Below are 14,902 nucleotides of genomic sequence, written 5' to 3' on the forward strand. Positions count from 1 at the left end.
CCTTCAAAAAGTCTGCCTTTTTGTCAACTGAAAGAAGGCAGCTGAGGTGATTTACATAAGAACATCACTGTTGGGTCAAGAATTGGCAGCCTGGAGTGCTGCAGTGGTTACTTGAGTGACCCAGTGGATGGAAGGGTGGGTCTAGAAGGGGAAGAAGGCCTTCAAGGGATGTTAGAGTTCTGTGTGAATGAGGGAAATTTCAGTTTTCTTCTTCTGTGTAGCAAATCATGCCAAACTGAGTCACATAAATGAGAACTATTTTATTATGCTCCTAGGTTCTGTGACCAGAAATCAGGGAAGGTTGAGTGGCCATCAATGGCTTGTCTCTGTGCTACATGTGCATACAAAAGTATAAGTCAAAAGTAATTAAAAAGCTAAGAATCTGAGTGTAAAACTTTTAATAAATATCTTAACTGATTTATTTTATTTTCTTCATTTTTATGTGCATAAAGAAAGAATGATGTATGCTAAAAATCCTTGTCTAATAAGCCTAGGTCTTTCAATATATAAAATATACATTAGAAGCGATCAAAGCATTTTTGGGGTGATATTTGAAATAACAGAATGTCTTAAATAAATGGTGTTTTGAAATTGAGGAAATCTGGGGTACTTCTCCCAATAGCCTATTAGGTTTTCCTGGCTTCACATTCTTCATGACACTTGGTACTGTTATATTTTTATATATTTTCCTATTGACTCAATATCTCTCTGTAGTCTTGATTTGCATGCTTCTCATTACTTATGGGATTGATTTTGGGTCCTTTCTGAAGGAGGCAACAGGTGATAAGACATGTTCAAATTAATTCTTGGACGTGTATATGCTTGGTAAGCCTGGAATGTGAATGTGCATGCGGTCAGCGGCCTTTTACAGAGAATGTTCATGTGTAGGAACCCCACGTCTTAGTACCCAGAGTTGAAAGTCCCAGCCATGATCTTTCTTACACCTCTGTCCTCATTAGACACTTCTTGATGTTTCTGAGCTCATCCTATCTTCTCCTGGAGCACAGAGAAGACATTAGTTACTGAGTTCCCATGTCTTCACTAGGGGCCTGGTCTTGTGCTGAGTACTTTGCTGCCCTACTGCCATCTTCATGGCCAGCCTGCAGAGGAGACAATATTATCCCCATCTTTTCAGCAAGGAACTTGAAGCACAGAGAGATTAAATCACTTGCCCCAGGATTAACAGGCAGTAATTTGGGACAAAGGATCATATTACTATTTCAAAGACATTTTGGGCTCTTTTCAAAGAGCAGAATTATGCTAAAGTCCCTTGTGTCCCGCCCTTGGTGACAGATGAAGACAGGGAGTGAGACTCATCCATGTGTACATCTATAGTAACCAGGATGCTTTGTCCTGGCAGAAGCAGTATAGATATGTCTCACACAGCAGAGCAAAGCTCACCAGGTAACACTCTCTCTTGCTGCTCAGCAACAAATCCCAACTCCTTTTGACTGTAACCAGGACTCTCTCTATATGTCTAATTCAGTACACAAAGGGCTCTTAAAAATTTGTGGGTTTGGTGCTTTTGGGTGTTAGGCTATGGGGGCGGAAGTGATGAAGAGGGTCTGTAGAACTCGCCGGGAGTGGGAGGAATCAGCGGCAGCATACTGGAGGGCGGCTGGGAGCATACAGGTGGAGGGTGGTGGCACCGTGAGCAGCAGTTGTTTAGAAGGAAGGTATCCTGGCTGGGTTGAAAGCAGATCTTTGAACCACAGGGCTTCTGTTCACAGTGAAGCTCTGGTAGGCTAAGACTGCCGCACCTATGCTATACAAAAGAGAGGGAATAGGAAGTCACTCAGAAGACACTGGTAAACGGTGGTCTCCTCCACTCAAGGGCATATGGCTCACTACCCATCAGGACCCACAGTGCTGGCCTTTGATGTCTTTTCTCTCCTTGGGCGCTGGCCTCCATTCTCTGCTTCTATTTGAGACTCTCTTCAGGCACTGAAAGTCTGCCCTGCCTTGCCCAGGAGACCCAGGCTTCAGACTCTGGACTTCCTTTGCTCTGGTGTTGAACTTTTCTGTCCCCCTTGGCTGAGAGCCTGGAGAGCAAGGATGAAGCTTGATCACAGCTCCAGCATTGCCCAGGTTCTCTCGGTCAGTTGCGCTAAGTGAATGAATCCCCATCATGACACTCAGACTGGACTCTGAGCCCACAGTGCAAGAGCAGACGGGTGCACCATTAGACGGGTGACAGGCAGTGGGGGTGCCAGCATCACAGGCTGTTTAGGTTGGGAAGACTGATTCAGGCCTTTTGGACAGAAAAATATGGTTGCAACACCAACCGCCCCTGGCATTTGACTGGGGCAAAATCTCCTTGTCCCTATCTCCTGCTCAGCTGAGGACTCTTAGCTGAAGGGCCCAGAATGCCAGACTGGGTGGCCTAAGCACCTTGGCAGCTGGCACTCAGCTCCAGGAGGTGCAGACAGCAAGTAGGAAAGGCCTTCCACAATACCCTGTGAAGAAGAAAACCATCGGGTCTTTCCCAGATTCTCCAGCTCATTTTCGGGGGATGCTTCCTCAATGACCAGTGCCCATTTTTATTATTAGATTATTGACATATAATTGACATACAATGTTATATTAGTTTCAAGTATACCACATAGTGGTTTGACATGTATGTACATTATGAGATGATCACAATTGTTTACCATCTTGTCATCATTTAAAGTTATGATATTATTCCATATTCTCCATTCTGTATATTATACCCCCATAATTTATTTTATCACTGAATACATGTGCTTATTAATCACCTTCTCTTCTTTTGCTGACAAGGTTGGTTAAGGGTTGGTCAATTTTGTTTATCATTTCAAAGAACCAGCTCTTAATTTCACTGACCTTTTCAATTGCTATTTTAGTTTCTATTTTATTTATTTTCATTCTGATATTCTTCTTTAACTTTAGGTTTTTTTTTTTTTTCTAGTTTCTTTAGGCTCAAGGTTGGATTATTTACTTGAAATTTGTCTTATTTCTTAAACTAGGCCTGTATAATTATAAGCATCCCTCTTAATATTGATTTTGCTGTATCCCATATGTTTTGGAATGTTGTGTTTCTATTTTCATTTGTCTCAAAATATTTTTTATTTCTTCTAATTTCTTCTTTGACTCATTTAGTAACATGTTCAATCTCCACGTGTTTTTTTTTTTTTTTTTTTTTTGCAGTTTTTTCCTTGTGTTTGATTTCTAGTTTCATTCCTTTGTGGTGCTTAATATAATTGCTTATTTATTTAAGCATATAAAATGATGCTTAGTATAATTTCAGTGTCCTTAAACTTATTTAGACTTGTTTTCTGGCCTTATATGTCACATCTCCGGAGAATATTTCACATACTTTTGAAAAGAATGTGTATTCTGCTCTTTTGTACGGAATGTTCTCTCTCTATATGTATCTATTAAACAACCTGATCTAATGTGCTGTTTAAGGCCAGTGTTTTCTTATTGATCTTCTGTCTGGATGATCTATCCATTGCTGCAAGTGCGGTGTTAAATCCTCTACTATATGCCAGGCGGTGCTAGTGGTAAAGAATCCACCTGCCAATCCAGGAGACACAAGAGGGATGGATTTGATCTCTGGGTTGGGAAGATCCCTGGAGTAGGAAATGCCCCAAATTCCAGTATTCTTGTCTGGAAAATTCCATGGACAGAGGAGCCTGGTGGGCTACAGTCCATGGGGCGGCCACAGAGTCAGACAAGGCTAAGCAACTGAACACGCATGACTATTTTACTGTTGATTTCTCTTTTTAAAAAATGTCTGTTAATATTTGCCTCATGTATTTAGATGTTCCTATGTTGGTGCATAAGTATTACAAGATTTATATCCTTCGTTGGGTTGATCCCTTTATCGTTATGTAATGTCTTTCTTTGTCTCTTACTATAGCCTTTGTTTTAATGTTTATTTTATCTAAGTATTGATACGCTTTTTATTTGCATGGAACACTTTTTCCATTACTTTTGTGTTTCTTTAATATGAAGTGATTGTCTTGCAGTAGATTAAATAGTCTTTAAAAAAATAAACTCAGACTCCATCTTTTGCTCGGAGCATTTATTCCATTTACATTTGAAGTAGTTATTGATGGTGGTGTACTTATTGCCATTTTGTTAATTGTGTGTGTGTTTCTTTCTATTTTCCTTTCTGCTTCTCCTGCTGTCTTTTATTGTAATTTGATGGTTTTCTTGAGTGTTATATTTGGATTTATTTCTCTTCCTTTCTGTGTACCATTTATACATTTATGGTGTGTAGTTGCTCTGTGTTTTAAGTTTAACAACCTCTGTATCTAGTAGTCTGTGTGATTGGCACTTACACTTGAATGCAATCTAAACACTGCATTTCCACCCGATCAATGTTTTACATTTTTGACACCATATTTTATGTCTTTTTATTTTGTATATCCCTTGATTAATTATTGTACTTGTAGTTTATTTAAATTGTTTGGTCTTGTAACCTTCACACTATCTTTACATTCTTTGCTTTTACCAGTGAGATTAAAAAAAAAATATTATTTCTACTTACAGTCTTATCCTTTTCATTTGTTATTTAGTTGCTAAGTCACGTCTGACTCCTTGTGACCCCCATGGACTGTAGCCCGCCAGGCTTCTCTGTCCATGGGGATTTTCAGGCAAGAATACTGGATTGGGTTGCCATTTCCTTCTCCAGGGGGTCTTCCTGACTCAGGGATTTAACCTGAGTCTCCTGCTTGGCAGGCGGATTCTTCACCACTGAGTCACCTGGGAAGCCCCAGAGAAGGCATGCTGTTGTTTAACCACTAAGTTATGTCTCCCCTTTGCAATCCCAATGACTATAGCCCGCCAGGCTCTCCTGTTAATGGAATTTCCCAGGCAAGAATACTGGAATGAGTTGTCATTTCCTCCTCTAACTTTTCACTTAAATAAGTCTCTTTATAACTTTTCTTGTGTGGTTAGTTTAGTAGTGTTGGACTCAGCTTTTCTTGTCTGGGATATTCTTTGCCACTCCTTCAATTGTAAACGGTAAACTTGCCAGATAGAAAATTCTTGGTCATGCATTTTTTTCTTTCGGCCCTTTGATTATAGAATTTCTGCTGAAGTAGCGGTGCATGGTTTTATGGGGGTTTCTTTGCATGTAACTAGTTGTTTTTCTCTTGCTGTCTTTATAATTTTTTCTTTCTTTCTAGATTTTGACATTTTCATTATAAGGTGTCTTGGTGCAAGTATTTTCAGGTTAATCTTGCTTGGGACTCTCCATGATTCCTTGACTTGGATATTTGTTTCCTTTTCTAGGTGAGGGAAAATTTCAGTCATTTCTTCAGGTAAGTTTTTTGTCCCTTTCGTTCTTTCTTCTATTGGGAACTTTGTAATATGAATGTTGTTATGCTTGAGGTAGTCCTAGAAACCCCTTAAACTATCCTGATTTCTTAAGATTCTGTTTCCTTTTTGCTGTTCTGATTGGGTGATTTCTCCTAATTTGACTTCCAGATTCCTGCTCCCTTCTGCATCATCTATTCTGCTGTTAATTTTATGTAGTGTATTTTTTTTTCTGAAAAAAAGTTTTATTTAAGTAAGGGTTTAAATATATTACATAGCATTAAAACTGAAGAGGGAGGGGGGAAAAAAACCCACCAAAACCAGTTTAGTTCACATCGCATCGGGCAGCTGCTGTTAGTAAGCTGTGAGCTCTATAGCCACAAGACTGATAAGATCAGTTTGAAATTTATTCCCTTGTCAAAAATTTAACTGATAGAAGGTTGGCCTCACATTCTAGTTTGGACATCGATTAACTAGGACTGCTGCTGCTGCTGCTAAGCCGCTTCAGTCGTGTCCGATTCTGTGCGACCCCTTAGACGGCAGCCCACCAGGCTCCCCCGTCCCTGGGATTCTCCAGGCAAGAACACTGGAGTGGGTTGCCATTTCCTTCTCCAATGCATGAAAGTGAAAAGTGAAAGTGAAGTCACCCAGTCGTGTCCAACTCTTAGCGACCCCATGGACTGCAGCCCACCAGGCTCGTCCATCCATGGGATTTTCTGGGCAAGAGTACTGGAGTGGGGTGCCATTGCCTTCTCCCATTAACTAGGACATGTCTGGTCAAAAATACCTTGGTGGCAAGCCAGATGTCCTGTCACCTCACTGGAGGGTAGCTGCTCTAAGCTCTGCCCACTGGGTCACGTTGGAGACATCAGGAGATCTTTCCCTGACACTGAAGGTGCCCTGTAGCAGCACAGTTGCCTCACCCACCCTTCACTCTCTGCTTCATCAAGGGCTGTTCAGGCGGTGACCTTCTCTCAAGGCAGGGAACTCTGCAGAGAGACTGCCGAGGAGCTTCCGGCCAGACATAGCCGCCTGTGATCTTGGGGCTCTGAACTTGGCTGAAGCATCACTGTTACTGCTTTGTTCCAGGCTGGACACTGGCAGGCACCTACTGCTTGACCTCTGTTTAAATGAGGGACTTCAAGACTAGACAGCATGGCTCTTTTCAGTTAATTGCATGAAGGAGTTGCACTAGTCCAAGTTAAAAGCAGACCCCAAATGGTTACATTATGCAAGCTGTGAGGTTTTTAAACTTGTGACAAAGGACAGAAGGGAAATTCTACTCATTGCAAGGAAATCCTCACTTAAGTAAGCTTCAGTGAGCCAAAAGCACTTAAAACCCCTGAACCTTCGGGGGTCCTTAGCCAGTTCAATCTCTACCAGGAACTGGCATATGTTCTTGTGCTGGTTACCCTGTAGCTGAATTACTTCTCCATATTCTTGATGCTCAATTACAGTACCATTGCAGATGAATTTTTTCTTAAATGCCTTAAGTTTAAGATAACTAGTTTCTTTTTATCACAATCATCAGTGACCCCTTGGACAGTAGTAAGGGTCTTCCTGCCATTTCTCTGTTGAATTCTTATACGAATATAATCCTCAGTGCCAGCTGGAAGCAGATCATCACCCTTACTTGCCTCAGCAAAGGGGTCAAAAGTGGAGGTTCTGGATAGCAGACATACAATAAATATGATTCCTTTTCTTTGGTGGAAATGGCCTGTGGAAGGTGGTGGTGGGAGAAGGTGGTGGTGGGAGAAGGTGGGCAGGGGGGACGGAGTGTCAGGAAGTGAGGGGGCTCGGGCGTGAGGCTGCTGAGTCCTCAGTGGTGGCCCCGTGACTGGGAAATTGTGTGTGGTGTACTTTTAATTTCAGTTATTGTATTCTTCAGCTCAAGTTGGTTCTTTTCTATATTTTACATCTCTATTTTGAAGTTCTTACTGTATTCACGTATTTTCTCTGAGTTTGATGAGCATCTTACTTTTAACCCTGTATCATGTTGCTTACTTATCTCGGTTTCATTTAGTTCTTTGACGTTTTTCTCCTATTCATTTCCCCCCCCTCTGTGCCCTATTTTGACTAACTCTCTGTTTCTATGTATTACTGGATCAGCTACATCTTCTGATCTTGAAGGAATGGCCTTACGTGGAAACTTTTCTGTGGATCCAGAAGAACTCCAGCATCAGGCCCTTCAGGGTTATTCCCTACACATGGACTGTGAGTGCCCCCCACTGTGGAGGTTCCTCAGCACAGGAGGCATGCGGGGGGGTGGGACTGGACTTCAGGGTGAATGGTTGCAGTGGGCCTGACCACAGATTCAAGCACACAGGTGAGTGGAGCCTTGGATAGGGATCTTTGACCTACAGCCTCAGGGGGCAAATGTTAAGGACAAAAACAAGCTCCCAGCCCATGGGGAGTATCCTGTGCCCTGCTTACCATGTTCCTGGTCGGACACCACATCAGCGGCATCTGGTTGCAGTGCTGAACAAAGTCACACAAGGTATCCAGTTTCCCCTGAAATATAAATGCGGTTGTGAAGAAACTATAAGCACAGATGCTGCCTTTATGGGGAGGCAATGGATCCTACCAAGGTCAGAGGCAGGACCAGGATGGGAGGGAAAAGGTGGGCAGAAATGGTGGCTCCTTTCTTCCTCACACCAGCTACTCCAGGCCCTCTCTGCTGCTGTTACCTCTCACACCTCTGCCAGGCTGGGATCCAGCTCCACTGATTGGGGCTAGATAGTCTCTGGGAGAGGGAAGTATCCTCAGGCCCCCTCCTCCATGCGGCCCTTATAACCCCATCTCGGGGCCCACAAGGATAGTGCAGTGGGTTCTCTCTCTCTCAATGAGCAGACTTCTGCAAGGGTAGTAGGAGCCACAGGCCCTTCTGAGTAGATTAACCATGCTAGGAACTCGGCTCAGAAATATTTTTTCTTGTGGCCACCATGAGACTGTCATTCAGTTTGTTTCGCTCATCTAATCACTGTCCAGTGAAACCCAGGCCATTACTAAAGCCGATGACAACTTCTGTGAGAACCAGGGCCTGGCCCGCTGTGAGCCAGCCACCAAGATCCAGGGAGAGACTATGATGTTGGGGCTACCTGGAGGTAGTGGGCACCTGAGCCCTTATACCCACTGTCTTCCTCTAAGTGCCTAGGTTAGAGAGGCCTCCAGGTTTTCTCTGGCATGATGTGACCAACATACAGTGCCCATAAAGCTTATCTCCAACCAACCAAGACTTGGGGCACAGGTCTCTACTGTAGGAACTGGCTTCCTGCTCCTCTGACTCCCCAGTCTGGAAGGGGTCATCCCTCCCTTCCTAAGGACCTTTCTCACCTCCATCTCTCTTAGCGTGTCTTCTCGGCACCCACCACAAGAGACAATCACTCTGGTCTGTGCAGGGCATGGCTTCTAGAAAGAGAAACAATTGTCCGAGTCCTTGTGTGTGGCAGCTCTTGGGTGCAGACACGTGACATCTGTTTCCCTGGCACCTGTCAAGTACTGGCCACTCAGCGAATGTTTGTGGGAGAATCAAGGACAGATGAGCAGCACCCGGCACAGGAAGAGAGTGGCCTCCATGTGAAAGCGCACCAGCTCCATCTGGCTTACAAAGACGGCTCTTCCCCAAACATCAGCAAACTCCACCCTGTCCCCTTGGTTCCCAGAGGCGCCCCTGCAGGAGAGGCCGGGTTCGAGGCTGCGCCGTGTGACGGTGGCTGTCAGGGGTGCAGCAACAGTAGGGGACAGGGCTGCACTCACCCACCGCGGGCAGGTCCAGCCCCCCAGGCCCCACTGCAGCCAGTGCTATGCCAGCCCTGCAGAGACCCTGTTTGCCAGTAGACATCAGACCCAGGTCCCTCTGGTTTGGGACATGAGCCCCTTGCTCTAACTTCTTCTTATGGGCCCTGGTTTGGGTCCCCCCACCCGAGTCTGCCACAGCATCCTCTCCTGACCCTTTGTCCCTCTGCTCATCTGGGCTGCACCTCCCTCACAGCTCAATGCCATGTAAGACTCTCTCCTCCTTCCTTAGCCCCCAGTTCCTAAAGGTTGACCCCGCCAAGACCCTTACTCTGACATGAGCCAGGGGCGAAGATCAAGGAAACGGAGCCCAACACACACCAGTGCCTCGGGAGGGTGTCCAGGTGCCTGAAACCTGAGGATCCTTTTCCAAAAACTTGCCTGAGTACTTGAAGAACCATTCCTTTGTGAATGATAATAAGCCCATTGATTTCTGGAGGAATCATAGCTGTTTCTGAAACAGGCTACCCCACATTGCTGATCCAGTGCTAAAGGCCTTGGATGAGGCCATGCTGGGAGTTGAGGAATGGTGCTCTCTGGGAGACATTTTGCGTGTCTCACATTCTCTCTGGGCTCCCTCCCTGTCCCTCTGTCACCCTCTTCTTTATGCCAGTTCTTGCTGCCCAAGTAGGAGGGAGCTTGAGGGGCAGGAAGATGTCTCATGTAGGCAGCAGAGGCCTCTCTGAGCGGGGCAGTGTGCATCAGTCCTGCTGGCAACGTCAGGACCACACACACCACTTACCTTTGGGACTGGTTTTGGGGCTGGTTTTGGCTCCTTGGAGATCTAGGATGTTAAAGAGATATAGACACAGCTGAAATTGGCGTGGAGGTCTCTGGCTCAGTCATGGCTTCAGGAGGGGATCCTGCTCAGCAGCATTGGGGGGACAAAACATGAGCATTGGGCTGTCAACCTAGGTGCCCAAGGCCTGAGCATCTGTGAGCAGCAAGGTTCTACCTTCCTGGGCCTCAAACTCCTCAGTTTTCAAAGGGAAATTGACACCTTCATGGAGGGGCAAGTGGGAAACAGGTAGACTAAGAACCCTGGACTTGATAGAGGCCTCACCTGGGAGTTTTTATCAGCAGCTCAGACATCAAATGAAGATGAGAGAAAACTCCTTACAGCCCTCATCTCCTCCCCTTACCTCCCTCCCTGGGGCCAGACTCTGTCTTTTACCATTATCAGAAAACATGCCACACGCACTCTGAAGGTGATATTTATCCTCAATGTCCCCCAGGTACCAATACCAGACCAGACAGCATACAGTGAGCTGCTGTGGGCAAAGGAGGTGGTTGCTCCATCTCTGCCCCTTTGTGTCCAGCATGGGCATGCAGATCCTGGTGATTTAGTGATGACTGATGAGAGTGACAGAAGGTACAAGAGACGGGCAGGGATCCATACTGTTTTCAAAGGCACAATTGCCCTGGAAGTTAGCGTGCTCCTGGCTGGCCTCTCCCTCCCATCAGTGTCCCTGCAGACCTTTTCTTCCCTCAAGAGCAGAGACTCCTGAGGTTTTGTTCACTTGAATCCTTCAGAAGCTTGACTGCTCTGGGGAAGTCCAAGCCTCAGGGGGTGTGGAGTCCCTTGTCCCTAGGGGCTGGGACAACCCATCGACCACCTCCCTGTGAAGATGGAAGCATGAGGCAGGTGGCTGTATGTATGCCTGGGGATGGGGGACAGAGTGTGTGCCTTGTTTGCTGGTGTGAGCACCCCAGAGCTGATGGGAACCTGCCCACAGGTGGGGTTGTGGGTGAGACACATGCCAGGCTCCCCAGGGCTTGGTGAAAACCTGGATTTCTACGCTGTGCAGGCAGAGCTCACTCACCCTTCTGTAGCACCAGAGGCAGAGAAGCAGCAGTGAGATCACGGCCAGGAGTGGGATGAGTGAAAGTAACAGGAGAAGATTGCCGGGATCCGGATACTCTGCGGGCACTGTGGGCTCTGTGGGCACTGGGGGCTCCACCTGTGAGACAAACATGTGGACTGGGTCCTCCTCCTCTGAGACACGCTTAGGTAGTGGGGCCTCCTCCTATGGACAGCCACGGACCTTATGGCCTCCTGAGAGATGAATGTGTGCAATGGATCTTTCTCCTATGGAAAAATCTCAGAACTCAGATCCTGGTCATTGGGACAATGATGGGCTCAAAAGGCTTACCCTAGAGAAGGCACACACACCAAGGTCCTGGAGTTGCCTTGGATGATCTCCTCCAAGGCACCCACTACCCATTTCCACATTGGCTTACTCAGGACCACTTCTCCTCAGGTTGCCTCATCTACAGGGCCCATAGTGGGGCTAGGAGATCATGGCTGGTACCTGGAGAGCCACTGTGGAGCCCTGGGCCACAGACCTCCACTGCTGACCCTGCTCAGAGGCTCTCCCCAGAGCCCTGTCAAGGAAGTTCAGTCCTCCAAGGAGTGACAGCCCAGCGCTCACTGCCTGCCTTGGCTGAGCGCTGGGGTTTTGCGAGGACCACAAAAAGCCATGATACACAGGTGGGCGAGGGAGGGCTGGGGGCCCTTGAGGAGTGGGGGTGCAAGAGCAGAGGCAGGAGACCTGATCACCTACCCAGAGCTTCTCTTCCCTACTTTCTGGTTCTTCAACCTTGGGTAAAGATACTCTCTGAGGCCCCATCTCACATCTGTGGTGAGGAAGTTAGTGGGTACGTGAGCACGTTGGACAGAGGCTATAGAAAGTCCCAGCACAGGCTGGGTCCACACGGGGGCTTAAAGAATGGACTCTCTTCTCTTGTTGTTCATAACCAAGGGTGCACATGCTGCGTACACGGACCTGCAGTGCCCAGCTCTTCCGAACATCAACAGCTCTGCTGGAGAGAAGCAGAAGGGAAGGGGGCATGGAGAGCTTGTGCTTAGGAAACAGGGCTGCTGAAAGGAGGGGCCAGTCGGGCAGAGGGTGACCCCATGCTGGGCCTGGAGCCAGGTGGCTCCTGAGTTCTCCTGTCAATGTGCCTATGGATGGGGGATTCTCAGGTGGCAAGTCTCATGTACAAAATGTGGAGGTTCAGTCTCAGGTTCCTGGGAAGATGTGCAGGAGCAGAGAAGGCAGGTGCACATGGGGGCCGTCACACTAAGGGAGCCCTCACAAGCCAAGACTGGACACAGGGGCAGTAGCACTAGGCACAGGTGTCCCTCCTCCCAGAGAAACCTCACTCCAGGCTGACAGACTCTGTCACCCAGGTAGGGGTGCCCCAGGCTAAGTGACCTGGATGCCATAGACCTGGGAAAAGCAGCTCCTGGGAGCAGCACTTTGTTCCCAGTTTCCTCCTCCTGAGCTGAGCCCCACCCTCCCCACAGCCCTGCCAGCTCCCCAGGAACAGAGGGCAGAGCCCCCCTGCAGAGGTCAGAGCCAGTTTGCAGAGAGGGGCAGTGGAGGAGCGTGAGAAAGGAGGAGAGGCAGAAGGGAGGCTGATGACCTCTCCAAAGTGACCGCCAGTGTTCCCCAAACAGACTTGGGAGGCTGCGGCTGTGATGTTCACGAGTGTGTTCAGAGCCCTGCCTGCTACTGCACCCACGCAGTGAAGACACACACTGACTGATCACGGCCACAGCTGTTCCCACCCTCTAGATCCCTAGGCCTGGGACCCCAATTTGGAGAGCCCAAGGTTCGCAGAGGGCCTGGAATCTGTCTCCTAGTACAGTGTCTCAGCCTCTTACACTCAACCTGGATGGAATCCAGGCTGGAGCCTTGAGCTCCCCACCACAAGGCCTGGGCAGGGGAGGTGGCATGGTGGGTCCATGGTAGGCAGAATATCAACACCATTTCTAGAATGGCTTAGAGCTTGAATTGGTATATTTCAAGTGCCTTCAATGACACTTAGTTCACAGAGAGGGTAGAGTTTCTGCAAGGCCTAGACAGATGCCCCAGGTGTCTTGTAAAAGAATTAGCTTGAATTTCACAAAGCGGATGGGGGAAACAACTTTCCAACAGTGCGATATGGCTGAGGTATTGTTCAAGGGGCCTGTATGCACAGGCTACTTGCTGGCTCTTCTGTGAGGATATTGTTCCTCTCTGTTGATTCTCAGGGTGTCTTCCCTGCAGCGCAGGTATTCTAGACATATCTAGAGGGAGGCTGCACCCCACCCACCCTGTCACTTACACAATCCTTGCTGGTAACTTTCAAGAATCGCTTGCTGTAGGTCTTGCCCAGGTCCAGAGAGTAATCAACAATAATCACTCTAAAAGAACAGAAAGGGCAGATGGAACCCAAGAGACAGGACAGATACAGTGCTTACACTTGGCTCAGTCTGTAGCCCCAGCTCTCCTCTGAAGGCACTGACTTAGGAATTTGGGGTTACTGTACTGCAAGCAGCATGGGTAAAGGGAGTTCCTCCCCAGACAACATGAGCTCGAGCTCTGAAATGAAAGCAGATGAGGCAGTGAGGAGCCCTGCATGGGGTCAGATGCCCTCATGATCCTGGGCTTAGTGGCAAGGGATGGCTGTATGTGTCACTATCCTGACTCCTCTGTATGTACACAGCATGTTGGCTTCATTTTGAAAAGCTGCCCAGAGTAAAGGTACCATCGGTGGGACACACCATCTCCCACATCCTCCCCTCCTCAGCAGAGCCTGGCCCACAGAAGATCCCTGAACATCTCAGGGGATTATCATCCAGGGCAGGGGTGGAGGATGCCTGAGCCCTCCTGGAGACAGACGTGTGCTGCCCTCACTAAATGGGGCATCCCGCAGTCTGGACTCCTCATGGTGGGGAAACCTGCCCAAATGGCCCCAGAACATAGACACTTACTGTCCAGTCTTAGCAAAAATATGTCCTTGGCAAGTTATTTTTTCATTACTCACAGAGGCAGGTTCTTTATCTAAAAGAAAACCACATGAAAAGAAGGTCAACGGATTTGTCCGTCCTTCTACCCCCGCCCCCCTACCCCCGCTTCTGCTGCCCTCGTATACTGAAGGCCAAGAAATGCATGGTTGACTGCAGAGGAGCTTTCAAATCACTATTAATTGATTAAACCAAATCTTTCCATTGCCAATTTTAAAGATTTCTTAATATAAAAAACATTATATACCAAAGATAGACAACATAAAACATGTACAAATATTGATTAAAAATTAATTATTCTTTGTTATGCCTCTCTATATTTATTAAAATGTCTTCTGAGATGTTTCTGTTAGAGGAAAATGTAATTAAAATCAACCCAATCTATCCTCATTGACGCATCACTGCTCTTGCAATGAACAGTGCTGCTCTGCCACTCTGGTCAGCCTCCAACCACATGCAGTGTGGCGGTCAGCAGAGGAGCCCAGGACTGTGTGATGGAGTCTCACGTGTGAGCCTTGTTGCTGATCCACCTCAGAGAGAAACATTGGTGAGTCAAGAGTGGGAAAGCTGTAGAGTCATAGACCCCAGGGAGTTTATCTAAGCACATTTCGTGGGGGATAGGTTGTATTTAGCCTTTCTATAAATCTGTTATCAATACGGTTGAAGGCCCAGTAGACACAGATGGGCAATTAGACCACTGTGACTATGGCTACATCAGCTCTGTACAAAGAAATAACAATGGGTCTCTTTTGAGAATTAATTGTGATAGTGCGTGTAAGGCACTTTGCACATTACCTGATATGGTGGATGCTCAATAAACACTAGCTCTCCATACAAATGATTTACTTAATGGCACCCCACTCCAGTACCCTTGACTGGAAAATCCCATGGACAGAGGAGCCTGGTAGGCTGCAGTCCATGGGGTCTCAAAGAGTCGGACATGACTGAGTGACTTCACTTTCACTTTTCACTCTTCACTCTTAGGCGTTGGAGGAGGAAATGGCAACCCATTCCAGTATTCTTGCCTGG

General features: G+C 47.1%; 1 long non-coding RNA gene and 1 pseudogene across 1 annotated transcript; both read right to left on the bottom strand.

Moving 5' to 3' along the window:
* Nucleotides 1-240: 240 nt before the first annotated feature.
* Nucleotides 241-13,951, bottom strand: LOC139180353 (uncharacterized). Its single transcript, XR_011564624.1, has 6 exons — nt 13,841-13,951; nt 13,192-13,270; nt 10,902-11,039; nt 8,617-9,862; nt 7,717-7,794; nt 241-1,765 (listed from the first exon to the last, which is right to left on the bottom strand). It is a non-coding gene; the product is annotated as an uncharacterized lncRNA (long non-coding RNA).
* Nucleotides 6,092-6,963, bottom strand: LOC109553651 (eukaryotic translation initiation factor 1 pseudogene; annotated as a pseudogene).
* Nucleotides 13,952-14,902: the final 951 nt, after the last annotated feature.

This window comes from Bos indicus, chromosome 28 (assembly GCF_029378745.1).
Source record: "Bos indicus isolate NIAB-ARS_2022 breed Sahiwal x Tharparkar chromosome 28, NIAB-ARS_B.indTharparkar_mat_pri_1.0, whole genome shotgun sequence".
NCBI classification, from domain to species: Eukaryota; Metazoa; Chordata; class Mammalia; order Artiodactyla; family Bovidae; genus Bos; species Bos indicus.